At 40.3% G+C, this 20686-nt stretch overlaps 1 protein-coding gene across 7 annotated transcripts in view; it reads left to right on the top strand.

The window, feature by feature from the left end:
* Positions 1-20686, top strand: part of HIVEP2 (human immunodeficiency virus type I enhancer binding protein 2) — a 138430-nt gene that overhangs the window by 56289 nt on the left and 61455 nt on the right. The window contains exon 1 of one of the 7 annotated variants that reach the window (XM_027904382.1): positions 5978-6039. The exons of the other annotated variants lie outside the window; for them this stretch is intronic. The gene's annotated coding sequence lies outside the window, so the exon portion shown is untranslated. Of the gene's footprint in view, positions 1-5977; positions 6040-20686 lie in introns of those variants that run through there. 7 annotated transcript variants of the gene reach the window in all.

Here is a 20686-nt window from a genome sequence, read left to right as displayed (position 1 = left end):
CTTGGAAACTGCAATTTTGGTCAGTTTGTGTGAGGAAGAGCTTGGATAGTGTCATTGGTTTGGGTTTTGTTCCTTCAGGTATCGTGGAGGAAATAAGAATTGGCTGTCACTTCATTCAGGCATTACTTTTCTGTAGGGAAAAATAAGGAATTACTCATAAACATTGCTAATGTTTGTAGTGAGCAGAGTAACAAAGAGCGAAGAGGAAGAAAAGGAAGGCAGTGAAAATACAGTGTAAAGAAAAGCTAGAACAGAGAGATAAGATATTGTTATTTAATTTTTGTGGTATGTAATTTTTTAAATCAAATTGATATGATGAGTGAAGAGCCTTCCATCTTTTTGATGTTACTGTGTACAATGATATGAATGAATGGAGTCAGCACTTCAGCTCTTCCTCTACGTTCTGTGCTTGATGACCTTGGTCCTGAAACCTTTAGTCAACAGCTCAGTTCTTCCTGCAAGCGGCCACTGACTTTCAGAAGACTGTTGTGATCCAGGACCAGGTTGTCAATAAGCTCATAGATTTGTAAACATGACATCAAGTTAGTTTGGAAAGGAATCCACCCATTTGCTTGCACATGGGGAAGAAGAGGGAAGGAATATACTGCAAGTGAAACCTGTGTACTGTGGCAGATGGGAAGGTATCTCCTCTATGTCAGTAGTCGGGCACCAACTCCTGTAAACTGTGGCAAAGTCTTGTCTTTGTCTCCTGTTTTGTTTCCTGTATCTACGGTAGAGTGCAGTAATTCCTGTAGTGATTTTTGCTCTTGGCAGTATTTCTCAAAGTGAGTGCCACAAATTGAGCATTTTTCCTGCAGGACCTCAAACAGCTCAACAAGTGGTGTGCTGCCAGTGACTTAGTCCAGTGTCCCTGTCCATCTGCTTGCAGCCACCAGCACTCCCTACCAGCCACCCGTTTTCAGATGCAAAGCCATACGTGAATACTGGGACAGGAGCAGGTAAGGGACAGGGTTATCCTGGGTAAAGAGGTCCTGTTCTCCAAGGAGACAGCTAGGGAAGAAGCTCCCTTCCAACCTAAGTTAAATTTTTCCTGAGGCAGATCCTGGCCTTTTGCATGGTGTTCAGATTGCCTTGGAAATTTGCTGTAACAGAGCAAAAAAGAAATGTCACACACTGACATCCCCAGGAGCCTTGATAATGTCAGGACACCTGACAATACAGGGGTACTTAAAAAATGGCACTGTCCTGAAGGATTTACATGATGCGGCAATAACTAATAACGTGAGTGCAGTACAAGGCACTAACTCAAGATTGCAGAGGAGTTTGCCAAGTGCCTGTAGTTTCATGACATGACTTTGTCCCTGTGCAGACAGGCCGTCAGCATTGAGAAGTTTTCCAGAAATTCATCCAGCCTTTCTTTTTCTCAAGTATGATTGTCAGTTGCTATCCTGCTAGTTAGAAATAATAACAACTAAGTTAAAAAATGAGATTCATTTTCACGTAGTAATTTTGTTTTCACAAACTTATTCCAACATCCTAAAAGATGGACTCTCTGCAGCTTTCTTCTTGTACACTTATTTATTTTTTTAAGCTGTGGAGTGAATGTATGTTTGTGTATTGCTCTGTGTGCTGCTTGTGACTGTCTTTGTTCAGGGACAGAGGAGATACAAAGTCTGTCCATGAGGTCATGGCATCTGCTGTCCCTTGCTTGGGAGGTAGGATATCAATCTGCAGTGTGAAACTCCTTCCATCCCTCCAGGGAATTCTATCTCCATATACCAAGGCCAGCCAGAAATCCTAATCTGGAAGCCTGTAATTTGGGAATGAAAAAAAAAATGGGGTTATTACAAGTAGGAGACAGAAAACTTGTTAAACACTCTTCCACTAACGTGCAGAGAAAAGTAATAGTAGCCCAATTTTCCCAGTCTAACCAAATCATGACAATCTCATTGAGTAAAGATAATAGGAACCTTTGATGTTGCTTTGCGAGTAGATCTTCATCCTCCATAAAGCTCCGGGCCCTGCACTGATGAAATACAGCCTGTCTTTGAATGTGAGGTGGTGATTTTTCACCCTCTTGACCAGGAGCTCAGGTCTCATTCCATCAGAAGCTTGCCCCTGCTTACAGAGGGAGCAAGGCTACAAATCAGAAGGTCAGTTGCTTTTTTTAGTTTAGTATTTTATACTTTTGATTGCTATTAAATTAGATATCACAGTGGTAAGCACCAGAGCCAAGATCACCTAGAATGGAATAGCTGTCTCAAAGAGGTATAAAGTAGTAAAATGGTGCAAATGAGCAAAAGGAGTATTACTTTAACTACCAGGAAAAAAAAATTGTTATAGTGAGAGTCTGTTCTCCTGATGGAATCCAGAAGACCTGGTGAGTTTAAGCAACTCAAAAGTGACCTGGACAAAACACTGTAAAATATACTACATAGATTTTTCTTCCTTGGATACGAGATGATCTAATAGGCTTTGGTAATTTCCTTTTTGATCTAATTTCTGGGATTCTAAGATCACTTTTGAAAATAGGTCATTTTCTTGCCTATCTCACTGCAAACCTTCCTGAAAATTTTCGGCCCGTTTTCCACACAGGGAGGCATTTGCAGTAATTCAACACGGTGATATTTTGAAGACTCCAAACAGGTTTCTCATGGCCATATCTTTCTGTTGCTCCATTGTAAAATTCTCAGAATATTCGATGGGAGTTTTGCATTAAAATTGTAAGGTATTTATATCTAGCTGCTCTTTAGAGGCCCAAGTCGTATCTATGCTCTATTCCCAGGGTAGCCTTCTTTCTTTAAAGCTACAGTTTGGCTTTACAGGAAATAATAATCATGCCTACCATACTGTAACTCAAATATTCAGACACATGAATCTCTTTCTTGACTTCCTATAAAAATGTCATTTGTAGCTTTATTTTGTTTGTTCTGGTTTGACTATAGTATAAACAAGATTTTATTAAAACATTAGCTCTAAGTTGCAGTTCTTTCCTAAGACTGCAAGATCTTGCAGAAAAGATTACTGAAACTGCAGGGCAAAACCACATATTAACAGAAAAATGAGTAATGAGTCTGTTTTCATATGGATTTTTTTAAAAGTACAGCTTGGAGTTGAACTAAATGTACTATTTCTTCCACTGCAGTCAGGAAGCCCTCCCAGACTTTTGACAGTGCCGCCAAAAAATTAATGCTTCAGCTGTTTAAAAGATATCAAAAGCTAGTTTGACAATTGTAATCTCTTCCAGGAATTCCCTTTCCCATTTTCCCTCCCTATAAAAACAGATAACAAGATGCTTATACAGTAGAAATGGAAAGTCAGAGCTATTTTATGATGCATTGTGCATTCCTTCCAGCCTTAGGAGATGAGGCATGACATCTCCACAACGGGGTAGGAAATGCAGGCACTCTGTTGTGTAAGTACCATTTGCTTCAAGGATTAGCTGCCTGCCAAGATAGCACAGATTTAAATGTTTCCTAAGCCATTTTTGAGTTTTTACGTAACATGGCAGCCACAGGAGAGCTGTGGAGATGCTGGGTAGAGACTCAAAGCAGTGACCAAGGAAAAGACAAAACCAAAGGAAGCAGAGAAATATGCTGCATGTTCTCGTGTCAGCTGACACAGCAGAACTAAAGGCAAGAGAATGCAGCACCAGCCTGGCTTCTCTTGAATTTCTGTCCTCAGTTCTACACGCCACAAGATGGGACAAACTGAAAGGAGATGCTGCTTGAACTTTTGTTCTGAAGCACCTCAAAAAGGCACAGAGACATGGACTCGAAGGTTAGAAGTTTTCCCTTTTCTGGAACGAATTCCCAGGACAGCTGTTGATACCACTCTGTTTTTTAAGGCTAACCTTTAATAGTGATAAAAAATACATACTATTACTGTGGCTGTGTCGAGGAGCGGTTTGTTCTTCTCTAATAACAGAAAGGAGATTCTGTGTTAGGAAGAGTGAAATAATTAAAGAGGTTACCAATAAAAAAGCCGCTGTATTTGCAGACGGTGCCCTTGCGTTCAGCAAATGCCAATTAGAGAAATGTCGCTTTATGTGTACGATGGATTATAACCGCACAAACACTTGTACAATTATGTGCTGGGTCAGAAGGGCAAGTTACCTTCACTTCACAGCCATTATTTTAAAGCAAACACAACTATCAGGCACACAAACATCAGGCGTTGTGGCAGGGGAACAATAAAGTAATGACTTTGACAATGCAGGCTAAAGAAAAAAGAGTCTATGTAACAAGCCTTGGTATTGTGGGAGGTAATTTTTACCATGTCTGCACTATATGGATTAGAATCATCATCTTTATATAATGGAGAAACAAACCCTTCTTTTCACCACTTAAATACACTTTATATACCGTTATGTTGTTTTGATGCTTGGAAATGCAAAAAAAAAAAGATACATTTCTTTCAGTTACTTTCTATGATGCTGAAATGTTTGTCGTCCACATGCCCTTGTAAACAAGTTTGTGCACCACAAATGGTCTGGTGTCACGGTCCCTGATGAACCCTGCTCTCAGTTCTTCTGTGGCTCTGACTGACTTTGGTAAATGAAATAAAGGATTGCTCTGCAAGTAAACTTGTGCAAGGGATGTCCTTGGGTGTTTATTACTTGCCCCTGTTTGTAGGTGTTCTACTTGGTATTTTATTTGGTATGTTTTGCCTGAAGCTTCATTGGATTCAAGTCTAAAGAGGCAGAAGGCTCTGGGGATGCTGTGACCATCTTGGGTGCATATAGGATAGCTGTGCTGTACTTGGATTCCTAAGTTTTGCTCTAACGCTATCAGGTTTGTCTTCTTTCTAATGTGCTTGCCATCTGTACTTGTTCCGGCTTCCCTCTGGGTCATAAGAAAGAACACACTTCAGCAGGGATTGTGTTACCATCCGTGGCCTGAACCTTTGTGCTCGCTTGACCTCATACCTCTAGGAAGCTCAGCTGGCAAACATAGCACAGACCTTTGTGGCTACACCCTCTGGGAGCATGGGCAGCCTCTAAGATAATCCTGCTTCCATATACACCGAGGTATTTTCATTGACATGCTCTTTTCACAGGTTTGAATCACTGCGGCTTTGAAGTACCAGCTTTCCCTAAAGTGGAAGCACTGTGCTCACCTGAGGACCTGCTCGAACCCAGCATCTGCTGGGGCAGGACGGGGTGGCAGAAGTTAAATGGAGAGCATTAGTTTGAAAAATTTTATGAGGTCACCATCCTTTTAAATTGGTTTACACAGATGGCTGTCTGGTTTGTTGCTTTGTCCTTGCTTAATAGTAACTGTTTATGGAAAAACGAATTGCTTTGCAGAAGGAGGTCCAAAAGCTCATGCTGTTGTTTCCCTCACTGGAGATCTTTGTGTTATTACAGGCATACAAAGATTTGGCCTGAAATGGAGATTAATTAGGAAGAATTGTCAATAATTAACCATTTGACTTGTTCCTAAGCCCTGTAGTCACTGGGTTAAAAATTATTTCCCAAACTGCAGGAGATAACAGAAGGTTATTCCTTGTTTCACAATGTCCATATTGTTAGGGCTTTGTGCTGTGTGTATTCTGACATCAGCTGATACCTACGCAAGTCAGGTCCAGCTTCTCATCCAAACCACTTCCTGGGGTTTTCTCGGGTAATGGCAGTGGTTCAGAAGACACTATGGTGCCTCAGAAAGCCGTGTTGCACCCAGATTGTGTGACCGGGAAGAAACTAGGTTCTTAGGAAAGAGTTTTGTTTTTAAAAACATCCACTTTTTCTGTTTGTTCTGCATTCAGATTTGGATGTGCATTGCATGTCCTACTGACCTGTCTGTAGACTCATGGTATGTGTTGTGGAAGATGTAGAAATACGACGTGTATATAGGCATTAGGCAGAGGGCTGAGACGCTGATTTTGCATCTACAATTGTTCCTACTTGGAAAATAAAATAATTAAAAAAACCCCAACCAAGTAATAGACAGGAAGAAAGGATTAATTTTTTAAAAAGGAAATCAAATCTAAATAATGGTACTCTGCACTTTTGCAGGACTGTCTACTTAAGAAGCTGAGAGTGAGTTAGAAACATTGATGAAGCCTCTATTCTGTGAGGTGGGTATGTGTTTTTTATTACGATTTTGAAAAAGCACAGAAAATTCAAACCATTTGCCCAAGTCCAGGCACGGAGCTATTTAAGAGCCATGAAGAGAGGCCAGAAATTTTCTGCCACGGCAGAGTTGTTCTGATCAACAATTACAAATAAGGTCTTTTGCCCTGCTCTGGAAGGAAGTGATGAGTTTTTGCATTCTGTTAGTGTTTCAAGTGGCTCTTTTGATATTTGATTTCTGACTAATGGAATAAGTGACTCTCACAGATACTTTTGCTCTGTTGTCCTCCTGCTCTTGTGGTAGCCTTAGATCACAGTTTGGGGAGATAAGTCTGCAATAGGGGAGTCAGTGGAAATCAAACTTGTCCGCTGGATCTGGGCCAAACATAATTTGGGGTTCAGAAATGTTCAGTGCGTTTCATTACTTTTTTATTTTTAGCACTTGGTCATGGTCAGATGCACCAGCAGTTTTTTAATAAATCCCCTTTCACATTCAGACTTGCAGCTCAGGTTTGCAGGCCCATGGGGGCTGGATTATTTGAATAAGTCTGAGAAGTGAAATTGAACATTTGTAGGTGCAGCAATTACAGGCAGCCAATCTAGTAAATCTTGTAATTTTGATAACCTTTGTTATTACAATATGCTGCGTGCAAAACTGTCAGCTCTGCTTGCCCTCTGGATGAACAGCTTGGACGCGGACCCTCAATGTTTCCGTGTGCCAGGCTGGTTGCCCACCCCAGCTCGAGCAGCCCTGCTCCTGAGGGGCTTGTTTTAGGCAGAGACCTGGAGAATCTCTCTTGGATCCTTGGTTATTTGCACCAGTTTCCCTTTTAACTTTGGGAGATAAACCCAGTGAGTGGGCTCCTCCCTCCAGCTTCATGCCATTGGGATCCTGGATTTGTTATGGCAAGAAATAAATCAGGAATGGAATTTTCTTTAAACTGGTGTTTGCCTTTAAAAGCCTTTTTTTGGAATAAATTACTCTTTCAGTAAGTACCAAAATAGGTATTGATAAAATATGAATTTATGCATGCCAGCATTTATCTCTTTTGTATCTATTCACAAATACCTACTGAAAATTGACTCTAGCTCCATATGGCTCCCAATCTCTTCCCTCCCCCAGCTGTCAACTTCTCCTCACCTGGATGAATAAAAGGGAGCAGAGTGCTGGGCCATGAACTGAAGGTGGGTGTAGCAGAAAAGTTATATTAAATACGTTTTTCTCTGGGACATCACTGTGGCTCCTCAAGTGACTCTCAGTTTGGATGGAAAATGCATTAAAAGGGTGATGCAGTTTGGTGCCAGTCTTAGTTTAACACTCTGAAAAAGGAACGAAAATAAATATTCAGAGGGAGAGTTACATGCTGATTTGCTTTCTGTGTGGCAGTGGCTGTGGAAAAGCTATTATTGCTTTAGAAGCTTTTCAGTACACATTATGGCTATCAATTAAAATCACTTAATTTTTAATCTGAAATTTACACTCAACTGAAGTAGAGATGACAGGCCTGCTTGTAATCTGTTCAGTAGGGCTATAAGAAAGCTGAGATAACCTCTGCCCTGAGACCTTCCATTTTCTCAGCATATAGACCATTTATTTTGCTCAGTTCTGAAGTCTTTAAGTTCAGAATCTATGGTGAGATTTGTAATGCATCATTTGATTGAAATTATGCAAATCTATTGCTGCAGTGTAAAATAGTATGAAATCTTTGGGATGGAAACTACCCATTTCTCCTGCTCTAAAGCATCTGGAGGCTAAAGTTGCAGGTTTACCATGTCACTGCAAGATGGGTGGTGGGATGGCACAGCTCGCTGCCTCACTGCCCACATGGCACTGCTAGAAAACCCTCACTGGTCGCTTCAGCATTTTGATGTGAAGCAAATCCTCAAAGTCTCCAAAATGGGAAAGTTACGTTCCAGTATTAAGTGCCACTGCCATTAAGCAACGATTGCAGGGTTACCTTGGCTTCTGGTGCTGAGTGGATGGGTGGGCACCTAAGTGATTGTCTTCTGTTGCTGATCCTTCCGTGAGCTGAAATGGTCACAGCTGATTTGGAGGTTTTTTCGGAGACTGCTTTCTGCCACTTCCTTTAGAAACTAAGCATGAGCCCACAGTTTTCTGTCCTATTAGAGCATTAAGTTATGTCAAATTCAGAGCAGTTTTAAAGACATCTAGAGAAACAGACAGAGAAGCAGCTAAGGAGGAAGAGAAGACAAAAATGGTTGGATGAAAATTTATATGGCAGAAGGTTCTGAAATACTACTTCTCTAAACTGGAACAAACACTTGACAACTCTTAGGCATATCTTACTTCAGAACATTTTCAATATTGTTTCAGTTTTATTTTGCATAAAGATATTTTGACGTCATGAAGGTATTCCAACTCATCTGATATGTCTTGTTAAATTGGGTAGCACAACACTGTCAAACTGTTAGTAATGGAGTGTTTTGTTATCTCACAAGGCCTATTACTTTCATTACTCTTCATTTAAACCAGGAACAAAGTTCCTATTTTTATGGAACTTTTCATTTCTATGAAGTCAGTAAATTTTCTTTCAGAAGAAGAACCCCAGTATGAAGTCTGGATGAGTTACACAGTTTTACAATTTTTTCAATTCTTACTATTCAGTTTCACTTTTTAAAGTAAGTGAAATGTGCCTTCTTTTATTGTCTATAAGCCCCATAAATCCCTAGAACTACATATTTATGAAAGCATAGGATTTCAGCACAGACAGGGCTGACTTTTCATTTCTGTGAGAATGTTTACAGTTGAATGGTCTCAGGAATAAAAACGCAGCTTTTTTACATGTATCTTTTGCGAATATAGAACTTGTACATACTCTGAGCCGTGAACCAAAAGCTGCAGATTGAGCCAGCAGAGAGGAAGGAATTTGTCTGCTATACAGCAAAAGGAAGTATTTGCTGTGTTATTGAAGCACATGGCTTTTTGCCATCTTTGATACAGTGTTTAAGTGTTGTGCACCCAAAGTCTGCTGCCCTCTTGACCCATTATTCATCACTGGCTGTAGATGAGGTAGATGAGATGCAGCTCCATAGGAGAACGATTGTTTCAGCCCTGCGCAGCTCCTCGGAGAACGGAAGTTGCAGACAAAGTGGCTCCCTGTGATTCACCACACTGCTCAGCCTCCTGGTGTTTTCTCTTTTACCTATAGCTTTTCTGGCCCTGCTCTGTGCTGGCCAGGGTAGGCAGACACATGAAGAAGCTGTGGAATTGATTTGCTTTCCACTCAGCTTCACTGGGAGTGAATGAGATGAGCATCTGGGATTAATTTTTTTTCTGTATTAAAAAGGAAACCCAGATACAATTATCACAGCATTTGCCTTGGTGAGATACTTAAATTTATTTCCCTTTCAACTATTCAACACTGTTGATAGATGATGCTTAAAACACTGAATTGCCCATAATTTTTCTAGCACACTGTGAATTGCCCAGTCTTTTTATTTTCCCTCTCTGTAAGCAGTTCTGGTTATAGAGATGCCAGCATCCCCAGTAAGTATGCTAAGAAAGTAGAGTTATACTCTATACTGCTAAATTAATAGGCAGGAATAGTGACACCAAACCAGATTCAGCTCCCAGATGGGAAAGTGTCTCCTCTAGCCCAAATTTTAATGACTTTTTTCCATGAGAAATTTTCACCAGTATAGCATACAGTGTCATGTTACTGTATGCTGTCATCTCTATCTGTTGATGACAGGTAACTTGTAGAAAATAGAAATGATTTCTCTGTTTTCAGTTACAGGATTTGGAAATGTCTGGTCATTTAGGCAGGTTAATTAGGTAGGTTAACTTTTCTTTTACTATCTTAAACTATTTAAATTTAAAAAGATAATTTTTATTTTAGCAAATGCACTTTTTTGACCACTGGTTTGAAGTGAAAACCAGGATCTGATTTTTGTTCAATTTGTTATATATGCAATTCTCTTAGCTTTTGAATTCCTGTAAATAACAGGGGAATGAGTCCTAGATGGCATAACAACAATATCAGAAGAGTTAACTTGGATTGTTATAGCATGTGGTGCTGATGGTGCAAAATATTCTCAGACATTTCTGTCTCCTGACTAGGAAGGGTCTGCTCACGAGATGATGAAATCCATGGTCTTGGCGGTTTGCCTGTGCCAACTGCAATATCGTAGGAGATTTTGTCCCCCTGCAAATTTTAACAGTGGCTGTGTTATGATGAAATGATGCAGAAGTTTTATGACCTGTTTCAAAGACGAGGAAGGGTCTTCCACTTTTTGTGAACACTTCACCTAAGAGATGCTGAAGTCCATAGCCTGACTTGTCCATGGAACCTTTGTATATTCCTGCCATGAAGCCAAGTGAGGTACGCAAATGCTAGAACAAGAAGTTAAAAGTACATGAGCATTCGGATAGAAACACAAAATTCTCTGGGGTTGTACCAGACGCTTTAAATACCCTATCTTCCAGTCACTGCAGGTGCTCAGACACTGAGGAGATACTTTGGATGGCATTACTTTGTGCTGTTCTCCAGTTCGTGGTATTTCTAATTTTCAGTGCACTGTGGTACTCTATTCCTGTTTATAAATCTTTTAAGTGTGCACATTAAAAAAGTAATTAAATTGTCATTATAATTTATAGTATGCCTGAAGTCAATCACCTAATTAAATGGAAAGAGCAGAGAGGTAGTAGGTTCATAAGCATTTATTAAGTACTACAGTATTAATTATGCAGGACTTCTGAACCAAGCAAAAGAGGAAGGAATGGAAACACCAATCTAAAAAGGCTTTCCATTGCTGCCCTTCTCAATTTAATAACGTGAGACACTCCCAACCCCCAGTTGGCAGGACAACACTAATGCTTTTTTTTGTTAATTTTTAATGAAATTATGATGGAGTTTTTTTATGACAATCACTTTCAGCATTTTCCTGTAATATTTTTGAAAGTATAATTTGTTCCCATGCAGGGTCCTATAAATACATGAGCAGAATTGGAAGATACATTTAGAGTTATGATTTGGGGTGGATTGTGCAGCAGCAGGCTCTTGGTTGTCACTCCTCAGCATCTCAGGTGGGGAGTGAAGCCCGTGCTGGTCCCAGAAAAAGGGATTGGGGGCCAGTGGAGGTAGGGGCTGAGCCCAAAAGGGGAGGCTGTGGGTGGCACTGGGGATGTATAGGGACAGTGTGGGTATGAGAAGGTTTTCTCTTTCATTTCAAGCATTCTCCCACCTCCAGCTGTAAATCCGTGTTACTTCTCTGACAGTGGAGGTTACGAAACGCTGGCTCACCCCGCGGGACTGGGGTCAGGATGCTCTGCAAGGTGGCAGGCCGTGGGCTGCAGCCTTAGAAGTGGAAGTGCATTATATTAGTGAGTTTGTGAAACAGGGCTATCTCATCATATCTGGTTTGTATTTTGCTGTAGCAGATGAACTGCCTGGAGCAGGCAGATGAACTGGATGGAGCAGAAGCCCTAAAGTTAGAATTTCTTTTCTTTTCCTAGTTTGTTAAAAAATGAAAAGCTCTGATAACACACACACAGAAATAGACTTGCCTGCATTTCATGTTGTTTCTGGGATTTTAATTTCAGCCTTGGCGACCTTTATACCTGAGCATTAGTCATCAAAACCTCTCTTTTAGAAAGCAGGGGCGTCTGATCCATTAGGCTGGGCCCTGGGCTTCACCGATGTAGCCCACAGGCTTTAGGGGACAGAGAGACAAACCAGGCAAAGAGGCAGCTGCTGGGAGCATTGCAATGGTTCATGGTCTCCTACTGATCCATCAGTCTGCAGTGAACAAGGCCTGGCTGGTGTTTGGGAATAGAAATGCAGGCAAACATCAGTAACAAACCAGGACAAACACCAGTAAAGGTTTTGAACAGAATCTGCTGTATACTGTGCAACTCAACTGGATATTGACAGTAAGGAATAAAGTGGAATCCTGGGAAAGGAACACCGATGCTTTTTTCCTACAAGAACTTGTATCAGCAAAAGCCACTTTACTGGTTCCCTAGAGGTGAGGCCTTTAAAAGACCTTTAGATTAAAGGTCTTTAAAAGAAAAGATGCCCAAAAAGGAAGAACCTTCTGTATAAATGGATAGGAAGAAGTTAGCTACTTACCTATTTGCACTGTCATTATCAGTGTAACATATTTGGAACCTAACAGCACAGGTATCGGTTTATCTTGCAGTGTATTAAATAGGAAGCCATTGGCAAAACATAATCACAGCCTAAGGGCAGCATCTGAAAGTTGGACCTGACTTACCTGAAAACTGGAGAACCAGTTGAATAGCTCTTTTTCTGGAAGAAATTGAGATGGTGCGATAAATCCCTGCTGAAGGCCATTTGTTTTCACAGTCTTTAAAAGGTTGCACTGAATTGATATAAAAAATGGAAAAAAAAAAAAAAAAGGAAAAGCTAGGCTGAACAATCAAGAAAATTTACTGTGTATAGGTATTATATGTTTTATGCAGAAAACATTGAATCTATTTGGCCATCAGCAGTGCAGTATTGTGTACCATCTTCTTCAGTACAAGGATGAAGAGGACTGTACACTAAGGCCTGATCCAGCAGCTGAGATTGCAGCATCCCTTTTCCCTGTCCTCCACACCCCATGAGATACAGGCTTGTGTGCCTTGCTGGAGAGAGACCTGTGATTACCTCTCTTAATCTGTTTATTACTGTAATTAATGTTTCAAACAGATATAACTGGGATTCCCTTTGCAACAACGTCAATGTTTTACCTTATATGGAGAAAATGAAATTATTGACAGCTCTTCATCCCAGAACTCATAATAACCCTGTAATGAGCACAGTCATTATGCTTCAGGTTAGCAATGCAGCAGCATTATATAATGAATGTAACTTGACAGTTATCTGAGGAAAAATTTATATATATATATATATATGTAAAAGGTAGTGGCATAACCACAGTCTTGCATGACTTCATACAAGTTGGATTACATAAATCATTTTATGGTCAATAAGCCTGTCTTCTGAGCTGCATATTGGAAAACATAACGCTTGTCTGTTTGTATCAGACTTTACAGTTCTCTCTTTAATATAGAAATTGCTCACACTATGCTGTTGTAATCTGTGTTTTCAGCTTCTCATGCTGACATTAGGCAAAGGCAATCCCAGTACAGGGTCCTCTCTGTGTTGAAACAGTGAAAAACTAGGAAATGCAAATCATCCTCGCACTGATTCTGAAAACATGTTGGATGAGTATTATATTGCAGCTATTACAGGTAACACTGGAGTGAGCTGTTCAGATATGCTTTACCAATCTTTTTGGTCTTGTCAAAACAGAGGAAAATAAGTCTCCTCTTCACATGTGAGACCCCCATCTTTACCACTCTCTTTAGGCATGTATTTTCATTGGTAAAATGGACTGGTTTTATGTTGCAGGCAAATAATTGATTTAAAGTCCCAGATATCATTATGATATGATGGTACACCAAACGAATACTGTATTTTAAATCCACAGCTGTGGAAGTAGTTGCCAGGTATTGAAACTGGCATGGGCATTCTGTCACAGATGGAGAACTTGGTTGCCCCAGTCTGTTTTTATGGGTTGCTCAGACATCACTCAGAGGGGTCTGTGTTAGGCTTTGGTAGAGTTAGGAGAGGTGGGTGTTTAATGGCACATGCCTTGTACACGCAGTACAAGTGTCACTCCAGGCATCTCAGCCTGTAAGCATGAGGAGGCCACCAGCTTTTCCTGTGCTCCTGGACCTCCTCTGTGTTGGGAGCACAGGGGTGTCACATATATCAGGTGAAGGGTATCACTTAAAAATCAAAGTATATGGGCCATGACTGCAAACCAGGCACATCAGAAGTAGCTTTTAAGTTCCTACTACTTGAACTTAGTGGCCTCAACAGCCTCCAGATGCCCTGTGTAAATGCTCAAGTAACCTTGGTGCTGATATGGCTTCACTCTGAGCAATGCCTAATGGAGGTACCGTATGTTTATACAGGGAAGTAACACTCCTTGTTCATGTTTGGATAGAAGGTCTCTGGAATTGCAGAGCACATCCTGAAGAACAACAGTATTAAATTCCAGGCATATCATTAATGTGAATATTGATCTTGTAAGTGAGATTTTCTTGAGGTTTTCTTAGGAGAGCAATATTACATTTGAAAAAACAAATGCCATTCTAAAGCAGGTAGACATGCAATGACATATTTGTAGTTTCAAGCCTCATAAATTAAATTCCTAACTAGACTTGGTGCAAACATTTCAAATCCTCTTCAGCCTACAAAATCAAAGGACCAAAAGGTAACCTCAGTTCACAGGACTTTTTAGGAAGATGGATGGATATGCCTAAAGTCAAGATGAAGGAGTATTTGAGAGAAGAAATCTAGGTACACTGAGTCTGGAGAGAGCCTAAGTGAGAGTTTTAGGTGCACATACATATGCAAAAGGGTCGGAATGAACAGGGCATGGTGTTTCCATATGTTACTGAAGAGAAAAGGGGGGGATAATACTGTGGTTAAGCGGCAGCAGGGAACACTTTGCTAGACCTTTTGATATTGGAAAGGGGTTACTACTATGGAACATTTAGGTCAGTGGAGCAAACTGCCATGGGAGAGTGTGGAGTCGGTCATGGCTAGACTAGATAAGTGACTATTATAGATGACCTAGGATGACCCATTTAGAGGTGGCTTCCAACCCAAATGTTCCTGTGATTTTTGTTCTCTTCAGGTACAGCTCTTGTCAGATTGACTTGTTTTTCCAGTTAGTATGTGAATTATTACAGCCATATTGACAAAAAAGCTCTCTGTGCTAAGAACAGCATGTAAGCTAGATATATAACCAATACTGCTTTGCATGTTCTAGCAGGTGTAAAAAACAAGTAATTATCACATAAATTCAATGGTATCTTTATTCATAGAGACAATCCCTTGAAATTGGTGTTAAAATTATAATATCTTATAAATACTTAGACTATTCTTAGAACATTTTGTTTTCTTCCTTAGAATAAAACTTTGTTTTTCCCCACAGAAATGTCTCCATATTTTAAAAATCGGAAATGTATAAAATTTTAGAGCATAATATTATACAAAGGGTGAGATACAACCTGTGTCCACTTGACCACATGAACTACATCTCTCTTCCTACAAATGTGTGTCACAGTGCTGGTTCCCAGGGAAGGGTTTAGAGGACCTACAGATCAGTAAGCTGATGCATGTGTGTGTGTGCATACCTTTAGGTAATAGTTTGATAGTCTTACTCAATAGTGACTGTAGTCAGTGGAATATTTACTTAATCCCAGGGTGCAGAAGACATGTTTTCTCTATTCCCGGTTATGTTTTATTTCATTACACTATATTGTTCAAGAGTAGGCTCTATTGTTAAGTAACTGAAATTAGTGCATGGGCAAAGAGTCACTTATATCTACAGAAGCGACATAATGTGTAGCTAATCACCCAAAGCAGGGAAAATCATTTCTCTTTGGGCTCAGTCCAAGTTCCACTGACTTTTATGATATTTGGATCAAGTTTTCTAATCATGTTTCTGTGACAATCTGCAAACCCACTGGGGATGTCATTGCTCATTGCTGGGACTAGTTGTAATGGAATGGTATGAAAGACATTGGAACGTAGGTGCCATAAACCTACATCTGCAGTTCAAGTTAAGGATTTCTTTGACTTATCATAATGAAAGAAATGGAGTAGCCCCAGCAAAGTTAATTCTGACTCCATTTACTTATTGTCTTTAAATCATGTTTGAAACTACTGTAGGATTGGTGTATAAGTAAGCACTCCTTAGAGAAGCAGTGAGACGTGCTTTACTTGTCCTAATGGCATGTGAGGTTGATCAGCTATAATGAGTTTGCCTGGAGTCTCTGCCTGGGGTCTCCTAAATCTTCTTGTCTCCCATGAAGTAGTCCTGACAGAAAAAAAAAATAGCTTATTTTCTTTGAGTACTTGCTCTTTTATGATGTAAGTAGTTTCTGGTGGTCACAAAGGTTCTAGAACAATGTCATACCAGTTTGGGATATAATTGGCTGAATTTGAATATATCCGTTGTAACTTCCGGAATGAGAATTGGTGGTATTAATCTCTGGAAACACATAAGTGGGAATCTGAATAATTCTTTAGTGATGTAGAATTCAGTAGGGAATCTGTTTTGTCCTTTTTTTTCTACCTAATCACCTTTCTAAATCATTCATTATATCTGAGTTTCTGAGAGATCATTACGGTTGGTTATGTCTTTTATTCTTCATGAGAAGTCTTTAACTTGATTTCTTATATTACTTAGTAGTGGCATTGTGTTTTCCTTGTAGAAAAATTATTGGGACCTAATGTGTTAAGTCTGTTCTCTGAAAGCATTTTTAAATACCGTGCACCTTTCTTGGCTCCTTTCCTAGGGCAGCTTTTGCTTGGTTGGAGCTTTTACAGTCAGTGTAGCCTCTAACCATTTTGCTGTTTTTATTAATTTTTGAGTGGAAGCCCTATCATAGAATCAAACCTTGAGGGTTTAAGGAGACAAGTCTCAGTGAAATCGCCACCTTGTAGTCCTTAATCTTTTTCTTGCAGCTGTCCTGAAGCTCAGCTGAACGCAGCAGAGAAAGCAAAGGCGACTTAAAAACCAGTTTTTCTGTTTGTCTGGTTCCTGGGGCAACCAGGCCTTGAAGATACCCTACAGTAATATGAAACACCTTTAAAAGCCAGGTTTACCTAATCCCTGCCAGTCTCTTTAAGTCAGCCAGTTTCTTTCTGCCATTTTGTGGTATGGTATCTGTCTGAGCTGGCATCTGGTTTTTGGATACAGGCATCAAGAAATTTAGTGGATGCTCTGTTCACCTGCATTGTCATTTGTGTTTCAAAGGTCAATAATTTTCTTCTTTAAAATATATTTCTTTTTAATGAGTTTTCTGGGAATAGTAAATAAAAGTAGTTGAGAGAGGGGTTGGTCTACTACACTGTTTGGAGTCTTTATTTTATACTGACTTTCTTGTTTTAGCTATCACAAAAATGATATTCAGAGTGGTACTTTGTCTACAACAACATTCATGAGTTCTGAAAATTCAGGATAAAACCTGCGTATCTGTTCTGAAGTAATGAGTCTTCTGTCCAAGTACCACATCATGGATAATTGTTACTTAGGGCTTTAAGTTCAGTGGCATTGCTGATAAGCTTATTTCTTCAGCTAGTACTGTACTGATACAGCAAATTAAACTTACCATCTTGCTTTTTCTATAACTCTTCATCTGTGCCTCAGATCTCAGATAGTGGACAGGAGTTGACTTTGCAAGGGGCTGCAGAGGTTAAAAATTACCCTCTGCCCATGGATTGTCATTGCTTACTAGCTGGAAATTACTGCCCCACCACACTACTTGTTGAAAGAACTGTGGAAGTGCTCTGTTTCTTACTTCAGGCAAAGCCATCTGGGTTGGCTTTGGCTGAAGGTCAGTGGAGGGCTCACAGTGAATGAGGTAGGAAATGTGACCCTTCAGCCAGTGTGGGGCAAGTGGGACAGAGGCAGCTTCAGCTTCTGTAGCTGGAGGAAGAAGAGCTGTCCTAGCTCTTAGCCAGCAATAGTTTTCCTTTAAATGAGACACACTGGGGTACCTTGTATAGCTACAGGCTTTTGTATTGTGGGTTTCCGTACATTATGTTGAAGAGAAGTGATTGCAACTCATGCAAAAGTGTACCAGAATCTGTCTTGTAACTGTCCTTGCAGGAGCTTTCCACTGGCCTCCAAACCCTAGCCTTTTATCTGAGATTATTCTCCAGGCTGTTGAATACATTTTTCAGAGCTGCAGTATTCCCAGTGATGATTACATCAGGACTATCAGTTGTTATTTCCAGGTCCTCAATTTTCTTCTCAACCTCCTGCTGTTTTAATCCCAAACCTTCAAGCTTCCTGTCTGTGGAAACCATAGTAGCCTGGATTAGGTCCAGCCTTCCAGAAATAGGTACTGTATGTCTTGTAAAAAAATTAGAAAATACTGGGTGACCAATGACCACAGCTGTAGACATTGCCAAACCAAAGGCAGGTAAGCAGGTGAGCCCTTTTAACAGGCTGTAAACCATGTATGAATATGCTGCCAGATCCTTTGCTGCCAGATCTCCTCAAGGGCATGTTCAAGTCACTGTCCATTCTCTTATGAAAATCATAGACAACAGTCTTAAAAACTTAAATCACTTGGGTGATTGTGACCAGCAGGTAATACCATATAGCACACCAGAAAATATCTTTTCACACACCTCCTGGAAGCTTTTTAAAGCTTTAAAATCATTTTAAAAATACATCTTAAATCAGCTGTGGTTTTCATCATCTTGGTGAATTTGTTTGTTTTCTTAAACTGCCCACATAGTCCCAGGCACTTGGTTTGGCATAATATTCCCCCATGTTGCTGGACATGGTGGTCTTTCTCCATCCTGGGAGAAGGCTGTGCCTGCAGCAGGCAGCAACACCACACCCACTGCTTTCTGCTTCCCCCTTCCCGTGGCTCTGGGCAAGGGTGCTCAGCCTGGGCTGAGCCTGGCTGACATGGGCAGGGCCAGGTGGATGAGCCTTCTACAAAAGAGCGATGGAGCAGGAGCTGGGATCAGTCACAGGCATGCTGGAGACTTCTTTTGCTTGTGGAAACCATAACCTTTCTGATCATGGCATGTGTGGTGAGACATTTTATCTCTTAATTTCTCCAGAACTGCATGAGAAGGTAGGATTCCCAAGAGGGGCAGCAGCCAGTATTGAAGTCTTTACAAAGAACTTCTCACTCCAGTCAAAGGAAGAACATGCCTATTTTACAGATTTTTCCTGTCATAGCTGTCTTGGCCACAGGTGTAAAGAGGCATGATTCTTGACTTGATCCACGACTGACACACACAAAAGCTCTCACTGTGGATACACTTAGGACAAACTTTTACTGATAAAACACTTCTAGCTTGTTGGATGCGGGAAGAGGAACCTCAGGAAAAAGCTGTGCCAGCAAATAACATGATTTTGCTAGTACAAAGGAAGGCTGTGCTGGGAATGCTGTCAGTACAGTTTGCTAGGACAGCTGCACTAGCAGAGCTGTCCTATTCTGGATACAGCCTTGTCTTCGATTCCAGTTTGTCATGCATGATTTATCTTTCTGTCACCTCTGCAGGACCCTAGACACCTCTCGGCATAAAAAGAAATTAAAACACAATACAGATGAGTCTGCTCTATATTGGAGTCTTGACCTTTAATATATCAGGTTTTCATATTGCAACTTTCCCTGCAAATAGGCTGTCCTACAAGAACAGAGCTGCTTTTGTTATCTGCAGAGGTCCTACCTTAGCAATGCTTCAGTTTTATTTGCTTCCACCTACAAACTCTCAAGCTGCCTGAAATGCCTTTGAGAGGAGATAAGGTTTTCAGATTGCCTGGAAGATCATAACCATGAACTACAGCCGTCCAACGAGGAAAAAGAATTATCATTCAAAATCAGAGAAAACAGTCCGGCAACCCGGCTATCAGAAGGCTTGCTTAATGTTTGTCCTGTTATACCAGTTGAATTTTTATCAGTCTTTGGGGTTTATTTTTTTTCCTTTGGTGCTCTCATTACATTTTCCTTCCTTTATTAAAGAAACTGTTTGCATCTTGCTCTGTATCTGCATTCCTCACAAACAGATTGGTACATTGCCCTGATGGCAGGTTTGCAGTCAGACTTCTTAGATCAATAAATCACCTTAGTTAGTTGTTGAATATACCAGATTTGAATTTTAAAAATTCACAGTCACAATTAAAATATCAGAGAAGGCAAAACCTGATGGAAATTTTAAGAGAGATGTGAAGAACTGCTATATATTTCAGTCATAAAGCTTTGCCAGCATTACCTTTTGACCAGATCATTGTTTGATTGGGTTTCGGTCTCCTGTTTTTCTCTGCAATTATTCATGGTGTTGGTGTTGTTTGTTTTTTTTTTTTTTCTCCAAGAGACAGACAACTGTGTCTTTAGAGAAACAAAATAACTGTGTCAACAGATGGGAGAGAAAATACTGTGTCTGAAATAATGCTAGGAATAAACTGTGTTAAAAATAGGTAGTCTTGCCACAACTGTTTCTTTGGCCAATGTGGAAATCCTTCTTTCCCATACTTGCATGTTATCAAAACTATACTAAAATTCTGTTAGAAAAGCTGCCAAAATAATCTATAGGAACGCTGCTACAACAATAACTACCCTTTTCCTGCCTAATTGTAGAAATCATGCTAGTAAGGGTGAGAGGCTAAGGAAGTTGTGCTGCCATGGGAGAGCTCTGAACAGTGCCAGGGACTGACCCTGGCCAGCAGCAACTAAAACACAGCTCTTGCTCTTGTGGATATAGATTTTAATGATGTGACCTTCCTCTCTCCTCCCAACAGTACTAGGATAACTAGGGCACCAGAGGGTGTCAGAATTTTGCCCTTTCTTAGAAGTGTTTTTGCACTCCTGGTATGTAGAGAGATAATTTTCCTGTCCCGCAAACTATCTGTGTATAGAACAGCAGTTCAGCTAACAAGCTGGATTTTTTAAAAAAGAAAACTCTTGTCCTCTCCAAAACTGGAAAGCAAATCAAACTACTCTTGAACGTGACTGTTACCAGCAGCATTAGATCTGCAGTTTAGACATTGCATTTCCGCTTTCCATCTGTTGTCTCACTTATTTTTGCTGTCTGTCCTCTTACTTTCAATTGTCTCCTCTGTGTCTCAGTCTATACA

Source organism: Empidonax traillii, unplaced genomic scaffold, assembly GCF_003031625.1.
Source record: "Empidonax traillii isolate 1590-97213 ecotype Southwest subspecies unplaced genomic scaffold, ASM303162v1 scaffold24:size2376012, whole genome shotgun sequence".
NCBI lineage: Eukaryota > Metazoa > Chordata > Aves > Passeriformes > Tyrannidae > Empidonax > Empidonax traillii.
This window is presented reverse-complemented; position numbering and strand designations above follow the sequence as displayed.